Here is a 16,317-nt window from a genome sequence, read left to right as displayed (position 1 = left end):
GAGGTCTCTTCAGGAATGAGCATGCACCTCTCCTGGTCTCTGAGTGTGCACAGAGTGCCGAAACGCTGTCTCTGTGTCTTGAGCTGCCTCTCAATCTCGGGGGAGTGCTTAGTCTTATATATTGGCAGTGACAGAGTTAAAAATACCTTGGTGCCTAACGCTGATCCTAAACAGCCCCAAGGCAAAGGACTGGCGAATATTTGAACTTGAAGTGAAATCCAGTGTGTGGTCCCTCAGACCCAAGGATCTGGAACTACTATTTTTAGGCATGTCCAAGTATTTTTTCTGTTTTTTTGTTGTGAAGCGTGCTTGTAGGGTTCTCACCTGTAATTCAGAGACATTCCCATTCTACCACATCAAAACGATTCTGTATGTTTCGCTTCCAAGCGTTTGATGGCATCTGTCCCTTCTCTGCATGTTCCATGCGAGTGCATACCTTGCTCTGCTTTTTCTCGCAAGAGCTTTGGAACAGCTGCGCTGGTCAGTCGGGAGCATTATGCCAACGAGTGCATAACTTACTCACCTGCTTCTCACTCTGAAACTGTGCCGTGCCAGTATCTCATGAGCCTTATTATGCAGCTGCCTTCCTTGTTCAGTTTATCATGAGTGACAAGGCATAAAGCACGCACAAACTATCATGTAACTCTGCTGCCATTGTGCATTTTTTTGTACTTTTTGAAAAACCACTAGACGTTTGTGAGATAAAACGCGCAAAACCCTTGTCTGTATGAAATATGATCACCTGACATTTCAGCAGCGTGCATTCCTGGTACAGGAAGAGAGAAATGCCTAATCCCCTGTAGATTAAGTCTTAATTTAGCCACTGCCATGTGTTTAGGGGTTGAAACCCCTTACATGTCAATGTTTGTGGGATTGGTTTTTGATTAATCGTCTTTGTACTTAGTGTACTGACAATTTTGCCTTGATGGTACTACAGCGTTTCTGCAACATTGTGTACCATTTATTGTTATTGGTCCAAAGACAAATTGCAATCTTCTTCTGTGCTTTTTTGCCGCTGTAGACATGTACCTCACTTTAGGATGCTTGATGTTACATGAGTCTATGATGCACTAAATGGGATCCTTTGACATAATACGCTCTCATTTCTGTTAATACTTGTATGTAGGATCAACAACTTGGGGCTTTGCCTACCCTAAATAAATAGGGCCAAATTTACCAAAGAGTCACATCGCCCATGCGCCGCGCAATGGGGTGTAAGACCGACACAACTCATAAATTAGATTAATCAAGCCACGCAAGGCCCCTTGGCATGTACCTGAGTGGCTTGATTAATCTAGAGTAATGCATTGCATTGCGGGTCACTGCGTTGCGTTACTCTGTCCCAGGGAGGCCTTCCTTGGGTGATGCATAGGTGTTCCCATGCAACACACAATGATTTTGACATATTCCCAGATTTACCATTACTGATAAACCGGGGAATGTGTCAAAATGCTATGCATCTACAGGGGAGGCGCAACGAGGAGAAATATGTTTTTTTCTCCTTATTGTTTCCTCTATGTGTGCATAGGAAGAGGTAAAGGCCTCAGGGATTGTTTTTGTGGAGGAAGGGGTTCATTTCTTTCAGAAAAACAATCCTGGGGCCAGTGTCATCACGTTGCCGAAACTGATGGCAGCACCCGATTGTGCAAGTCCTGCTACAGTGATTCTTTTTGCCCTAGTGTGACGAATTTCAGTGATGGAAGGATTCGAAAAAAGTAATTGGAAAGGGCACAGTGCTGTAGGAGTGGCTGTTGAGCATGCTAGCATGTTGTGACATACAGTAGTGACTGGCGTCAGGATAATGTGGTGGGGCAGCATGGGAGCAGCATGGGGGACAGCTCGGGGTAGGCGGGCTGTGTGAGGGGGCTGAAACAATCATTTTTAAAAAGCGTACCTGCCGGTCTTCTGCTTGTCGCTCTGTCACCGGTCTTCTCCTCCTCTTGGCACAGGCTGAAGCTCCCAGCTTCCCCTGCGGCCAATCCCCAAGCTGCTCTCACCATAAGAGCAGTGTCGGGCTTGGGCAGAGTGGGCTTTTTTGCACTCCATTGTAAGCTGGGAGCCTGTGTCTGCTGGTCTCTTCACCCAGCAACACAGCTGGGTTGGAGAGATGTCAGTGCGCATGATGGTTTGGCTCTCCTAAGACGGCTGGCCAAGCCATCATGCGCACTGACAGCAGGGCCCACCACTCCTCCTCCCCCTGCTGCAGTGCTGTAGCCCCACTTCCAAGATTCAGCCACAGGACAAAAAATAAAATGATCTGCATTTAGATAATTTTGTTTTTCGTTTGCCTTTGCGGGCTGTGGGGCAATGCTCCTCTGCCATAGCTATAGCAGAGGAAGAGCCGCTGGTGATATACGGTGGTCCTGCCCTCAAAGTATATTACAATGAATTGTTTTCTGTGTTCACACAATAAGAGGAGAGAATACATTTTCCACTTTGCAATTGTTAACGATGGGACTATGTTTGAGTAAAAATCGGTTTGTCCAATTATGTTTGAACATCAGCGGTAAAAACTGGGCTAAAGATCAGATTTGCATCCTTTCTTTACACAAGTCAATAGGTGTGGGATATTTGAAGTGTATGCATTTTATGTGTTGCCTACAGACAGCTCTACATGTGTTTGGTCAAGACCTATTGTCTACAATGCTATAGACTTAGGGGTGAGATTAGAACCAGTCCTCCATCATGATTGGATGTCTTTCTTTTCCATCTTTGTTTCTTACTCCTTCTTGGATGGATTTCCACTCTATTCTTGTGTTTGCCGCACATCTGGACCATATGCTATTTCCATTTTCTCAGAACCGATAACTTGTATCTTTCCACTACTGGAATGAGATTTTGTTTACTTCTCTGTCAGCACTCTGTAGCACGTGCCATTTCACTTCCCTTATCTTGATTACTTCCTCCATCCTCAACATTATAGTTTTTTTTTAATTCTTTTTGCCAGGGCTCAGTAGCTCCATATTGCTACTGGGCCTTTCATTTGTGTAGCACTGCATGCAAACTTTGGTCCCTAATTTACCATTTGAAAATGTCCATTGACCTTCTTGGGCAGTAAATTACGAAGAAATGATAACACATAATTTGCTGATGGCTGCAGTGCATGAGCATGCATCCTCACGCACTGGCCGCCATCTTGCAATAATTTTTGTTATAGTTTAACAAAAACAAAATCCAAACTGGCTACCCATGTGCCAGCTGCATAGCCAGTATGTCATGGCACCAGTGCAAGGAAGGCAATGGGCCCTCTATTTACGCTGTGAAATACAGCAATAATGAGGGTTCAGTAAGCCTGGCTGCCATTGCAACAATGGAAGCTACGCCCATGCCGTGTGTCCACATGTCAAAGCCAAATAAAGTTTTGGAAAAGCCTTTAGGTTTACACCTTCATATTAAATAAAGACACAACTGTAGGACTTGGCCTTTTGGGCTAAAGTTCCCTAAACTTTTTGCTTTCCCCCTAGACCGTTTTCCTGACATAGAGTTGCCAATTTAGATGCTTTGGATACTTTGCGACTGCTGATCAGTGTAAAAGTACAAGTGTTCCCTATGTAAAGTGTAATGGTAGTTGGTTGGCCATGATTGGAATGTTTGCCTTATTAGTAAAGTCCCTAGTGATGTGCACTGTGTGTGCCAGGGCTAGTAATGCAAAGGCGCTCGGAGAAGGGAACTCAGGCCTGCAGTGTAGGGCCTGTGCGCAGTTTGCTAAGTTAGCATGTTGTCCTGACAAGTGCAACTACTTGTCAGGCCTTACTTTCCCTTTTGCATACACAGTGGGCACCCCTGTGGTAGGTGCCGGGTAACCCCTGAGCAGGGTGCAGTGTAAGTAAAAGGCAGAACATATACTGAGGTGTGTGCTATGTCCTGACAGTGAAAAACACTCCATTTTGTTTTCACTGGTGAAAGGCCATTCTGCCCCTAGGGCAGAATGGGAGAGGCTGGCTATAGTGTTTTGTTAGCCTAGTTTCCCATAAGTTTATAATGGAGAGGCAAAGTTTAGAACGTATGAACTCAGACTGTCATAACACATCATTCTATGAAGGTGGTTTTGTCACTCTGTGTTCAGAAAGCACTCTTTTAGAAAGTGGCTGAGTTTTGTGCTTTAGGCATTTCTGTGTGTCTCTGCTGAATGTGGATTCTCTGTCTGGTTCTGAGAGGTGAGAGGAGCTGGGGGAGTTCTTGACCCAAGGGAGGGGTTGAGATGGCACCAGGCTGACCTGCATCTGGAGAGTAGGCGAGGAGAAACCCTGGGAGGTGAAGAGGCCTGGGTTGCTGCTATAAAACAATTGACCTGTCTCCTGCTGATTGATTAAGGATCCAGACCCCCAGGTTCAAAGGGAGAAAGGTGACACTGGGAGGGAGACACCCAGAACTGATTTAGGCAGGGGCCAGGGACCCCTGAGTACAACGAACTTCAAAGACAATTAGGGGTATAACTATGAGAGCTGAAACCCCTGAACGTTGGAATGGAACAGAAATGGATTGAGACTGAAAAGGCTTGGACCCATTTCGTGGTCAAGAGGAACCTCTGCTAAGGAAGGAACAAGTGAAGAGACTGCTGGGGAAAGACCAACCCTTGCTTCATGATCTGGGGCGGGTCTGCAGTTTGCTGTTTTAACCAAGGAAGAGACTTTTGGGACTGTGCTTGGTGCGCTGTGTCCCCCTGCTTGACAAAGACTGTGCTTTGTGCTGTGTCTTGTAACCCCAAGGGCCCGAGGTGAGCTGGCTCCCTGTTTGGAAACACAGGAACATAAAAGTTTCCCGAGAAGTTTCAAGTGACGCAGTGGGTGCGTGCTGTGGCAGCTTGAGTCCCACGGAAGGTGTACCCGGTTATCTTGGACACACGAAGGAGGAGGGAGAGTCATATGCGCTGGGTGCGTGTCGTGGTGCACAGGAGGTGCGTGTGAAGAAAGCCCAGCCAACGTGTGCATCGAAGCTGGAGTGAGTCTCGGACGCGCAGGGTGCATGTTGTGGTACACCGCAGGCATTAGTAAAGAGCGGCTGCTCAGCGTATGCACTGAAGCTGAAGTGAGACTCGGACGTGCAGGGTGCGTGTCGTGGGGCACCACAGGCGCTGGTGAAGAGCGCATGGTCGGCGGGTGCATCGGAGGTGGAGTGAGTCTCGGACACGCACCGTGCGTGTCGTGTTGCACAGGAGGCATTGGTGAGGAGCGCCTGATCAATGTGTGCATCGGAAGTGCTGTGAGTCTCGGACTCTCACGGTGTGTGTCGCGGTGCACCACAGGCGTTGGGTAAGAGCACCTGGTCATCGAGTGCACCGGAGGAAATGTGAGGCTCGCACACGGTAAGCTTGCCGTGGTGCGGCTGAAGGCGTTGGTAAATATCCCCTGGAGATCGGGGCATCGGAGTTGGAGTAAGTCTCAGTAAAGCAGAGTGTGTGCTTTGGTGCAACCTGGGACTGTGGAGGTGATTGGCTGATCATGGTGTGCACTGGAAGAAAGTAATTCTCTGCAATGCGGTGTGCGTGTCTTGGTGCCAACTGAGACCGCAGGAAGGAGTGGGCATGCACTCAGAGTCGACGAGGAGTCACGTCAGCGTTGTGTGTGTGGCTGCGTGCAAGAGGAGACCCGGAGGGTGCTGTGGCGAACTTGCACCCGGAGTAAAGTAATCTCGGGGGCCTGGAGTACGTGTGCCCAGTGGCCACCTGAGACCTTCCTAACAGTCGCAGCCCAGACCGGCAGCGCCGGAGGAGCTGAGCTGCCCGGCTGAGCTGCTGAGGCCCATTGAGAAAGTTCTGCATGGAAGGCCCAGTTTGTGGAAGGGGAGAGGAGAGTGGGGTCATGCCCCCAAGAGCGCCTGGTCATCGAGTGCACCAGAGGAAAAGTGAGGCTCGGACACGGTAAGCGTGTCGTGGTGCAGCTGAAGGCATTGGTAAAGATCCCCTGGAGATCGGGGCAACAGAGTTGGAGTAAGTCTCAGTAAAGCCCTGCACTTACTGGAGTAACAAAACTTCACGGGGCCCCCTGCAAGGTAGGTGGAGGCCCCCTGTCAGAGTACTGTGCTGAGGGGGCACCCTGGAGCTTGGGGGCCCCCACGCACTATGGGGGCTGTGGGGCCTGTGTTACACCACTGCCTGCACTGTAAAAACACGGAGCGGCTTTCAAGCAGCTGCTCAGTTTTTAATATGAATGCGCTGCTCTGGGGGCAGCGCATTCACCATAATGCTGTGCATTCTCCTGGATTGCGCTGGGCTTACCTTTTGAAAGGTGCTCCGGCGCCATCCAGGAAAATGTGCTGTATCCTTAATATGGCCCCAGGACTCAAGTTGCCACCCAGGTCGGGACTCACCTCAATTTCACCACTCCACAATTAGCTATTGACTTAATGACACAGTCTTGAAGGTAGGCTAGATTGAGCAAACTAAGGTGAACAGTTCCCTGCCTTCTCTTGCTCATCTCCAAATCTTCGGGAGTTTGCACTGTACTGTAGGTACGGTATTTACATTACTCTACATTGCTCTACACTGTATGGTACTGCGTGGCATTTCAGTGTATTGTATTGTGTGCGACATGGTATTCCAATTGGGCAGTACTTTATCGCTTCTGTACTGTGTCATAATGCACTATATTGCATTATGCTGCAATGCATCTCCCTCCACAGCGGTACAATGCATTAGAGTGCTTTGCATCTCATGATGTTGCATTGTATTGCGTTCAGATGTGTCTTTCCGGTGTGCTGCTGGTTTGTATAGGAATGTACTCGACTGTATCACGAAGGCACCCAGAAAGCCAGGGCTGGAGTTTTCTGTATGTTTTCTGCCTGCAGCAGCGCTGTCCATGGTGCTGATGGTTCAGACCGGTGCTGCAACCCGTGGCTCATTCCAACACCTCGCAGAGGCATATGAGGTGAGCAATGTGTACTCCGCGTTCACAGCAGATGCACCAGAGAAGCTACTAAAGCCTTTTTGCAAAGGTAAGGTACATCCCACAGCAAAACTGAACGATCTCTCCCTGACCACAGCCTTCGGTAGTCAATACTCAACTGTGAATTTACATTAATTCATGTACATACACTTTCATGTATGTAAATGGACACATGTGCAGATTAATGCCTGCAGCAGGGTTTGTACACAAGTACCAGCCCTCTCCTGTGAATCCCAGCATGGATATCCTTTTATTCAGTCTTTCGGAGCTTGATGAGAAGTGGAATACTCAGCAAATAAGGACACTTTTTTATCGATAATGTTCCCAAAAAAACACGAAATATGGTGTCGCAAGCAGTACATAAAGCAAGAGTTTTATATTTGTTTAATGGGTAAAGGGAAGGTTTTAATTGGAGATGAGCGGTAAAAAGGACATTTCAGGAGCACATCACACCGCTTCACATTAGGAAATCCTTGATCCTTATTCACCAAACATTTCATGTGCAATGGTTATGCTCCTGCACAAGGCCCTTTTTGATCCTCTTTAACTCTTTTGAAAATACTTTCCTAGTTTCGCACTTTGTGAAACTGAGGTATTAAAAAATAAAATACATGCATAGTGCTGAACTTCTCAACTTTGTAAACTGCTTACTTACATAGTTGTACATTATAGCTGTTAATCCTTTTTGGGCTAAAGTATGGAAATCTTTGACTGTCATTCATCAGCTTTGGAATAGCCTCCTGGGATGCACATGTGATTACTACACAGTTTCAGAAGAGCACTGCGTCTTACTTAATCCAAATGCCACCATGTAAAGGCACATCTCCGCCAACATCATAAAATGGATGGCGGTGTCTTGCAGACACCGCCACCATATCATGCCCTTTTTCCGCCCGTTCGACGAGTCAACCTGCGGAAAAGCGGCGGACGGTCTTTCCGTCCGCCGCGGACCCCCCAGCCATCCTAATGTGGCGGGGGGTCAATCATGGTAGGATGGCCGGCGGATCACCCCCGCTGGGCCAGCGGTGAGTACCGCCGGTCTGGCAGGGGCGATCCGCCCGCCATCCTAATAGACCCCTAAGGGTTTAAACAATTTGTGGGAAGGGCGATGGTATAATGCTAAATAAAATACCCTCTGTTATGGATATTGGAAGTCACTTTGGAGTTTCAGCCTCTATCCTCTAAATGGTCACAGAATTATTCGGTGGGTTTCAATACCCTTGTGCACAGCAGGGCTATTTTATCCCATATATTACATGTGCTTTGAAACAAGATGATGTACATTGAATGCAGTACTACTTAGTATGGCTCAATGCATATTCTATAAATCATTCAGGCCTTTTCAATGATTGATATATGTAATTCACAGGGCTTTTGTTATTTACATGAATTAGAACGAATAAAGAATTTGTGGATGTAAAATCGTTCCGATGAAATATGGGTGATGAAACTACTGCTATAAGAAAAATATGATTAAAAACACTAAACACACATTGTTCACAATCTATGGTTTGCAACAACGCTATAGCATCTCTATATTCACAGCTCATGCGCTTGAGACTTCTCTTGCAGCCAGAATGATCATACTGAGGGTCATCTCCAAGCATGGCTATGCCTACTGGGCTCTAGGCACAGTGGAAAGACTATGCTGATCACCTGTGCTCAATGCCCTGCTCCCAATAGGCTCTAAGCATGGTGCATGCAGTGCTTAATTTGTAAAACATTAATAGCCATATGTAGGTAACATACTATTTACCGATTCATAAATACCGAATTTTAACGATTCGGTATTTATGAATCGGTAAATAATATGTAGGTAAACAATCGATAATTATTACCGATTCTGTAAATATCGGTATTTATGAATAGGTATTTACCGAATCGGTAATAATGCATCCCTTCCCATTCATTCCCATGGGCCTGGAGGCCCATAGGAATGAATGGGAAGCCATTTACTATTACCGATTCGGTAAATACGGAATCGGTAATAGGGGAAGCATAATCATGGGTGGCAGGGTGTCAAATTGACACCCTGTTGCACCCCTGATTCGTGCATGTGTGCACATGTGGCGCACATACATGCCCTAAGGGCATGTATGTCTGCCACACGGCACTTTTAAAGCAGCCAAATTTTGCTTTTTGAAAGGTATTCGTTATTTAACATCAACCTGTAGTTGGTGTTAAATACCGAATCCTTACTACTGAAATTCACTCACTTGAGTGCTCCCTACATATGATTTCAGGATTCGGTAATTTACCGAATCTGTATTATACCGATTCGGTATTTTACTGATCCCTTACCGAATCGGTAAATTACCGAATCCTTAAATCATGCCTCCTACATCTCACCGACCGGTATTTAGCTACCTACATGAGGCCCTAAGTGCCAGGGCCCTCATTAGGAGGCCACTGCAGCCTAAACCACCCATTGCCCTGCTAGTGCTACCAATTACAGTACCAAACCAGCTACTAACAATCACACTCCTACAAATGTGACAATTCAAACAATTCCAGGCCCCCAAAGTTATAAGATTAGCATGGGTGGCAGGTGTTAGTCATTTTTAACATACGTTGAATTAGCAAACAACTGTTGTTGGGTTGTATGATAGAGGCATGACTGGATAAACCATGCATGCCTCTACCACATAGCCTAAACCACAAATGTGTCTTAACCACGCATTCCTTTACCATGCCTGCCCTTACCACGTAATTGTGTGGTAAAGGCATGAATGGTAAAGCCTCCCCCGCCCTAAGCTTTAAACTCCCCCGCCCCCCTTCTCTGCCCTCTGGTCCCTGACCCCCTCCGAACCCCATGCCGTCCCTAACCCTTAAACACTACTTCGACCCCTTCCCACCTCCTCTCTCGCTTTCCCTACAACTACCCCAACCCTTTCCACTGTCCTTAGGCCTAAGAGCCTAGCCCCTATTTTGAAAAACGACCCGAGTCCTAAAAACTACCCGCACTCCCCTAAGCCCTAAAAACTTCCCTGACAACCCGTTTCCCTCCCCCTGCCCCGAGCCCTTAAACCCTGTCCCTTAACAAACATTATCCGGACCTCCTCTCACCCCTGTGCTGTCCCTAAATCTACCCGAACCCCTTCCACTGCCCTTACTAATACCCAAACCCCTAATTAAAAAAACGACGCCAAGCCTCTCCCATCCCTGAAAACTACTTCTGCCCCCGCCCTGAAAACAACCTGACCCCTCCAGCCCTGAAGACCACCCCAATCCCCCCAGCCCTGAAAACGGCCTCTTACCCCTCTGCCCTGAAAACTACCCCGACCCCCAGCCCTGAAGACTACCTACAACCCCACCCCACCCTAAAAACTAGCCTGAACCACAGCCCTAAAAATCTACCCCGACCCCCTACCCAGCCCAGAAAAGTACCCCTGACCTCCCAGCCGAAAAAACTACCCTGACTCCCCCAGCCCACAAAACAACCCCCAGCCATGTAAGCACAGCCAAGCCCCACTTATCTCACCACGTATCTCTTACTGGCGAGGTCTTCTTGCTCCGTCCCCAGCAGCCAGCATCTAGACTGCGCACTGCCTTAACCACGCATATGCGCAGTTAAGGCATATGCGTGGTTAAGCAAGTATGGTTTAGCTTGCCTAGCCGGCACACACGTGTTCCGACTGTTTCCCCTGTTCTTGTGTTCACTCTAAATCAGACAAACAGCCCACCATATGGCAGACTGTCATAAGTGCCGGTGCTGCCAATTAAGTGCTGGTGCCGAGCTTCGGAAACCGCCAGCTAAAATTAAGCACTGGGTGCATGCTCTGCACTCATTCCTAGTGCCCCGCATTTCAACTGGTAGCACATCTTCGACTCAGGGAATGGCCAATAGTTCTATCTGTTAGATTCAGAATTCCTGAAGATGTAATTTTTGAAGTCTATGCATATGTCAGCATCTAAAACAGCAGCTCTTTAAAACCATTTGTTGGGCCCGATTCACAGAATTAACTTAAGACAAAATCCTAAACTTACTACTTTTGGTATTCACAGAATGCATTTACTACTTTTGGTATTCACAGAATGCACTTACTACTTTTGGTATTCACAGAATGGATTTACGACTACTAACTTTACGTCCGCACTCGGGCCAGAAATTCTGGCCCGGAGGCGAAGCTTCTGGCCCGGAGGCGGGGCTTCCGGGCCAGATTCTGTGAATCGGGCCCGTTGATTTTACCTGCTCATGAAGAATCTTCATTCCAACACCTGTGCTCTCTGATGGTACTCCCAGACCTAGAATACTGCACCTGGGGTTTGTCCCTTTCTAGCACCTGAGATCCACATTTGCATGTGCATTGTATATTGCAAGTGAAAATAGAAGTTTCTATCTGGCAAACCCCATTGCAGTGTGAAGGGAATCTACTTGTAGAATACAACTGCTCTGACACTGTCATGATTGATGACACGGCCATTTGGTGAGGGAATTCACTGGCCAGCGCATTTTGTGTGTCAGCACAATATAAGTAGGTACTATCAGTTTAGGTGACATCACAGCAAAAGACATGCGATATCACATCCAATTGTCACATAACATTAGCACAGTTGTATGACAGAATTTCAGAGCAAAAATATAAAAATGCAAAAATATTGACATGAAAATATCAAGGACAAAAAAAAGAATCTTCCTGTACATTGTATGTAAATGACAAAATATCAACTACAAAATACTGTTACAAAATAGATTTGGATATTGCAATTTTAACATCATACAATATATTAAATCTAAGAAACATATTTACTTAAAATTGATAGCAGTTAAAAAAATGTACTTACAAACATAAAATATAGACTTTAAATTAAATGTAAAATATAATATCAGATATAAATATTTACAATTATAGCATAAAAATCATTTTAAAAACAACATATTAAAGTAATATCATTTCCAAAAATAAAAAAACACATCATCAAAAAACAAATTAAGATAACTTTTAAAATTAAATCTCAAAAATAAACCTTTAACAATGTAAAAAGGAAATATTTTCACAAAAATACACTTGTTGGGGTCACATTTATTATTATCACTCCAATGTAAGAAATAGCAAGGAAAGTGTTTACTAGACCTGTCATCCTCAGGGTGCTCTCCCATTCAAGTCATGTTGTTTTCGATCCAATACCTATTATGCAATTTCACTTCTAGATCAACACGCCTGTTCTTTTCAATCATTTGAGAATCCCCTTTGGAGTCTTCCTAATTTCTTCAGGTAAGACCATTCTTGTTTTTCACCCAGGCAACACATCTACCATACGTAACCATGCAGTTCTTTTCATTAATACAATTAATCGTAATCCCATTAGATTACTGGTGATTTGGCAACATCCTTTAAGTTATCATTAGGAGGATTCCCTTACGATGTGTGAGTATCATGATAGAGGTACCACCTCCACAACCTTTTTAGTTCATTGTTTGCCTAGTTGGAACCTGCCTGACAGGCATGAATTTATTTCATTCTAGGCTTCCTTCCCCTTACATCCTTCTCCTTGTCCTGAAGAAGACCCGCCATGACGCTTTCTTAGATAAGGCTAACACCTGGGTCAAAACGTTCACATTATGTTTGGTTGAGTTGTTTTCGGGTCATCTGGTTTTTAATTAGCAAGTAATTCTACCAGAGACAGTGATTCTCACCCATACTGACCATTTTTTAAGCTCCTTCTTCCTTTGTATAATCCGTACATATAATTGTTTCACCGTAGTATATATGACACTCACTTCACTCAAGTCACAGAGCACAGTCACTCTTTTATTATATTTAATGTCACTTTTTTCTTCGATTGAATGTTTGACAGCCTTTTCATAAAATGCACAATAATGCTCCAAGTAAATATGTTTGATGCAGTGCATAATTGTTGGTATTTTGTGTTCTAACCTAATCACTAAAAGCATTTTTGACTGTAAACTAATATGTATGTCTTTTCATTATTTCTTGAAATTCTAAGCAATTGTCACTACCCAACAGAACCAATTGGAGCTTTTACACAGATACCCAGGTTCTGAGGGACACAGGGTTACCCCATTGTGACTCTACATAATCTGCATTCTGGGCACTCATCTGCATTAATGTTCATTATGATGGGTCTTCCTGGGCAGGGAGGAATGGGAGAGGCTGACACTTACACTTAAATAGGTAGTGTCCTGTCCACACACAAAGCACTGATTCCCCCCTACACAAGTAGCCTTGCAGAGAGGACTGGATTGAAAGGGATCCTTATGCACTTCAGAGAGTTCTTTTGAAATCACCCCCTTTATCAAGGTACGTTTGGGTATAAGTACTGGGTCTCTGAACCCCTAAAATCAGTCACTTATGGATCTTGACCTGAACCTCTATCAGAGGAACTGCTGTGCAGCTTAAAATACTCAACTGGACTGCCTTTCTGGAAGGACTGCTTTTCTGCTTGTTGACCTGCTGCCTACTGCTTTCTGACTCTGCTGGAAGGAGAGTTGGACTCTGCCTTCCCTACAAGTAATCTCCATGGGCCTGCTGGCTTGCCTTCAGTTTTCTGAAGTCTCAGGGACACAACAGATTCGCTGCAATTCCTCTGGTGCTACTGCACTCTGCCTTTTGTGAGTCATACCCCTGCCTGAGTGAACCCCTTCAATTTCTTGGCCTCAGAAGTGAGGTTTGCAGCTGATTTCTTAAAAAAACAATGCATTGCATTAACTGTGTGAGAAATACTGCTGCATTGCCCTTCGATGCAAATGCAGAGGCTGCTCACTTTGCGTGGCTCAACATTGATGCATTGCATTCACTTCAACAAAGCTCGACTACGACGCTGGACCCCTTGTGCAGCTCGATGATGATGCAGTAGGTTCTCAACATTGAATCTTGCTCCAACCAAGATATTTCTTCAGCGGAACCTGTCTGGGTCCTGTAGTCGGCATGCCATCGATTGTGGTCAACCTGATCTTTGGATTTGCACTGTTCTCTTGTGACCTCAAGTAACCTTTTGACCACTAGTGACTGCTAAGCTCTAGTTTTGCATTTAATCTTTAAAAGTTCATACCTCAAATGCTACTGATTGGATTTTTGTTGTTTTGGTCTCATTTTGCCCAGATAATTATTCTTTAATTTTATAAACATGTGTGGAGTCTTTTTGGTGCATATTCATTGCATTATTGTGTGTGTGTGTTGCGCAAATACTTTACACATTGTCTCTTTAGAGACATTCAGTGCCAAGCTACCAGAGGGTGAGAACAGGTTATTTTTTATGGTGTATCTAGCTTACCCTGTCTAGAGTGGTGGTTCCTACCTGACCTGGGTGCATACCGTAGCCAACCAGGAATCCCATTTCTAAAATTGTTGTTCTTTTAAGGAGTCTGAGTCTCTATTCCAAGTCCAACCTGAGCAGCATTAGGGGAAAGTGGTGGACTTTGGAGGGGCTGGATTTACACTATTCCCACTTCAACATAAGAAACAGAGGGAAAGTATGGACTTTGGAGGAGTCAGATTTACTAATCTCACTCCCACATAAGTAACACAAGAGGAGTGCTGGACTTTATACGGATCAAATTTACTATCCCCACTCCCACATAATCAACCGTAGAGAAAGTGTTGGACTTTAATGTGATCAGATTTACTATTCCCACTCTATCTTCAGGAACAGAAGGGAAATTGTTTAAGACTTAAAAACATAAATGTATTATTCTCCCGTAAAATTTTTTAAATATACACGAACTTTAAAAAGTTGACATGAAATATATTTAAAAAATATTTTTTATCAATTGTTTTACATTACAAATGTTATGAACATAATTGCAAATTCAAAAATATGTTATCAGTAAAGGATACATAAAAATAGAAGAATTAACCAGTTGAAAACATTGAAAGTTGTATACATGTAAAACATTTCAAAACATACTTCCCTTAAAATACACCACAAAAATACATTTAAAAATAACTTTACAAATTGAAAAATACTCATTAATTTAATACATAATACTAAATAATAGAACATGTCACTCATAAACAAATAATGAAAATCAATTGACAATCATTATCCTAATCAATTGCCAGTTACAATGAATTACCACTTAATTTAAATTATCCATTAAAGAATGTGCAAATAAAATAATTTAGAAAATAATGAAACAAATGAAAAAAATAGGATCCTATAAACATAAATAGTAAAAAAACACTCCCAGACTATTCCCCTACAAACCCAACAACCCACCAATAAATACATTCAAATATTAAAAACAAACCCTTTAAATGTATTACCAAATTAAAAAACTAAGTATACGCTAAACTAAAAAAATTCAATACCACACAAGAGGGGGATTGATGAAAGGGGCTCTCTGATTATTCAAACCTCAAACATGGTATAGCGCCTTTTATTTTGGCACTATCTAAATAAAGTCAAAGAAGGAAAACGTTTAAGGGCTTCTGGTATTTAGTTAAGTTTTTGATAAGAATCAACTCAGGCTACAGAGACTTGTGTAATTCAGGTCATAGACCATATATTTTGATTCAAAATCTTATATTCCTTTCATGAAAAAAGAAATCGGGCAATACGTGTTTTGCGATTTTGTAACGACTGTTGTCGCTTCATTAGGGCAAAACGCAAACATTTAATACAATCATTACTTTATCCAAAAATATTCCAACGTATAACTTCTTATATTTTTGTACAAAAATATTGAAATCCCTCTTCAATGAAATCTAAACCCTTGAGAAAAGGCCTCCTGAAATGGCATGATAACCATCAGTGTGCACTAGGCATTCACAATGATTTTTCTTTATTATTGGAACATCAGACTTGGAATACCTCATGCGCTTGCCTTCCCTACTCTCACTTATGTTTCTCTATCGTTTTGTCTCTCTTGCTCACGCTTCCAACCCCCACCTGTGAATTCTTTCGCCTGTGTGTTTCCCTCCCACCATCAGTGCTTCGCCACCCTCAGTGTTGTTTCCCATCACGTACTTACTCTATGCTGCTTACCACCTTACAGTCCTATGTTGCTTCACCTTTCATCTGCTTTAGAAACCCATCAAAAAGTTATGAGCTACTTTTAGTTTTAAATGTATTCCCCAATCCATCTCTGATCAGTCAATAAAAGAAAAAAAGGGCTGCTGAGTTATCTTGTTGGTGCATGTCTACATGTCTACCAAATCACATATTCACATCCTAGCACCTTTTTCCAGCCTCCCTCTTTACCCATGCTGTAGAGCATTGCTAAAAAGCATTGACAAATCCAATAGGTACCAAAGACAAGACATCTTGGCTTTGATGATGCCTGTGTTTCCTCTCTGTGCTGTATTTATTCTATGTAGTGCATGCACCAGCCACTAGAGAGTCCTGAAGGGACTATGGAGGGGGCACAATGGTGGGAGGATGGAAGGGACTACTTTTCCTCTCTGGGCTGTGATTCATGAGGCAGAATGAGAAGTGATATAGGAAATTGCCATAACTCACACTGAGGGAC

This window comes from Triturus cristatus, chromosome 1_2 (assembly GCF_964204655.1).
Source record: "Triturus cristatus chromosome 1_2, aTriCri1.1, whole genome shotgun sequence".
Lineage (NCBI taxonomy): Eukaryota > Metazoa > Chordata > Amphibia > Caudata > Salamandridae > Triturus > Triturus cristatus.
This window is presented reverse-complemented; position numbering follows the sequence as displayed.